A 2,656-nucleotide genomic window follows, 5' to 3' on the forward strand; every position below is an offset into this window, starting at 1 on the left:
GTGAGGAAACTAAGACCAAAACATTGACACAACTGGTCCGAGGTCCCCCAATGGGCCCAGAATTTGAATTCAGAGCAGGTTGACTTTAGAGCCACACCTTAACCACTCTAGCCAATCTCAGACTTCAATTTACCAGGGTGGTCATGACATACATGTGGACAGCTCATGAACTGTAGAGATCAGGGTATGTCAAGTGCAAAATACATGGTTTACTCTCTGAGTGTAGAGGAATGAGGACTGAGATGACACCAGAAACTTCAGCCCTATGTTTATGTCTCATTTACAGTTTTCTTGTACCCAGCAAATTTGGAGTTGGCCATTTGTCTGACTTTGTATATGCTTGTAATAAAGACTTTGTATATGCTTACAATAAAGAATATATCAGTCCTGATAACTCATTTGGTCAAGTTTACAGTAACATTGTATCATGCATCCTTGTTATATCCTATTAGTTTCAGGTTTTTTTTGTTTATTCTTTATGATTTTTCTACATAGACAGTCAAGTCATCTGCAAACAAAGGCAGTTTTATTTCTCCCTTACCAATTCTTTTCTTGTCTTATTGCATTAGCTAGAAATTCCAACACAATTTAGAATGGGAGTAGTGAGAGTGGACATCCTTGTCTTGTTCCTGATCTTAGAGGGGAGCATCTTGTTTCTCACTATTAAGTATGACATTAGCTGTAGGTATTAAAGATGTTCTTTATAAAGTTGAGGAATTTCCTCTTTATTCCTAGTTTAAGATTTTTAAAATCCTATAAGGGTGTTGGATTCTGACAAATGCCTTTTCGACACCTATTGATATGATCATATGCTTTTTGTTCTTTAGCCTATTGATGTGATAGATTGCATCAAATGATTTTCATATGTTCAACCAGCCTTGCGTACCTAGTTTGGTTATTTTTTTGAAATAACCTTGCCAAAGTCTGTGAATATTCTTACTCATTACCTTGCAGTGGATAAGAGAATAGGGATAACTCATTGACCAAAGGACACAGGTTTTGGGAACAGGACAGGGCAGAGCAGTTCCTCAAATCATCATGTTGGAAGAGTCAGGGATCTCACTGCAAAGGCCTGTGTGGGGAACAAGCATGTAGCAAGCATGGCAATGCATATATGTGAATAGGTCTGGACGGGTCACTCCATCATCCCTATCTCCCACCCCATGGTCCCTTAGCTGCTTCCCCTCACCATGAAGGTGCATACCAATGCTGCAGCTACTGGACTGTGACCTATGGGCCAGGCAGTGGCCCTGAGAGCATGTCTGTGGAGTGGAAGCAGAGCTGCTGTCCTCATCCCCAGGGACCCTGCCCAACTCTGAACTTGGTGGCACAAACTAGGAAAAAGAACTTAAGAATTTTAATGTGGTGACAGATGATACAGTTCAGATACCTAAGGTAGAATGGACTCCTGGTTTATTCTTGTTCTGCTTGGCAGTGGTCTGATAGGCATTAGTACCAATAAAACTGCCACAGTTTTACCTCCCCTGTGAATTTTGAGATCAATTACAGCATCCACATCAAATCCAGTTAGAGAAGAGACCAAAATTTCAAATCCCAGTTCTTTGGTAACTTCTCTTTCCATGATACCAACATTTAGCCCAAATCTAACTCTGGGACACACCTATGTAACCACTGTCAATTCTCCAGACTCAGACAATGGGACCAGGAGAATAGCAGGCACCAATTTGGGAGTCAATGCAGTTTTGTTAAATGGAACAGATGGTTATCAATTCACAGATGTCAGAACAGAGCCCTAGGAGGGAAATTCTAGCATTGCCTCTCCACTCCAGAGACCTTCCCTTCTTCAGATGAGACATCGGTTATCACTAGGATGTTGGTTCTGTCCTCCCTGTTAGTGATTGTGTTTATTACCATAGTTTTATACATGTTTAAGGCTTAAGAAATATAAGCAAGCTGGGAGGTATTCTAATTCTTCCTACTTAACAAACAGTCCTACCAAGGATGAGGAGCCTAAATGTGAGCCACTTCTGGTCATGTCTCCAAGCACCAATAGACAGTATGTACCTCTGTCCAGGGACAGGCTAGAGGAGGAGATTAACCAAAGGATGGTCAACAACAATAATCTCTTCAGAGAGAATTTCAATACACTCCCTGCTTTGTCTTATACAGGCCACCTGAGAAGCTGCTTCCAAGAAGGAAAACAAGGAAAAAATTGATGTGTAAACATTTTGCCTTATGAACACCCTAAAGTCCACCTGAAGGGATTCCAGATTCTCATTATATCAATCTTTCATTCATCAGTGGCTACAAAGAAAAGAACAAATTCATTGTTGCACAAGGATCAAAAGAAGAAATGGTGAGGAATTTTGGAAGATGGTCTTAGAACAAAACACAGCCACTAAGGTCATAGTGACAATCTGAAGGAGAGAAAGGAGTGTACGGTACTCATCAGACCAAGGTTGCTGGGCCTTTGAGAACATCAGAGTGTCAGCTGAGGATGTGACCATTCTGGTGAACTACACAGACTGAAAGTTCTGCATTAGGAAGGTGGGTGGTATGTCCAACAGAAAGTCATAGTGCCTCGTCATTTCAGTTCCACTTCACCAGCTGGCCAGACTTTGGGGTACTTTGCACACTGATCAGCATGCTCAATTCCTCAAAAAAGTGAAGTTCTATAACTCTTGGTATGTGGGAG

The 2,656-nt window shown here is 41.3% G+C and overlaps 1 pseudogene; it reads left to right on the top strand.

Moving 5' to 3' along the window:
• Nucleotides 1-1,377: 1,377 nt before the first annotated feature.
• LOC101447912 (receptor-type tyrosine-protein phosphatase alpha-like) lies at nucleotides 1,378-2,435 on the top strand (annotated as a pseudogene).
• Nucleotides 2,436-2,656: the final 221 nt, after the last annotated feature.

The sequence above is a fragment of the Dasypus novemcinctus genome, chromosome 3 (assembly GCF_030445035.2).
Source record: "Dasypus novemcinctus isolate mDasNov1 chromosome 3, mDasNov1.1.hap2, whole genome shotgun sequence".
Lineage (NCBI taxonomy): Eukaryota > Metazoa > Chordata > Mammalia > Cingulata > Dasypodidae > Dasypus > Dasypus novemcinctus.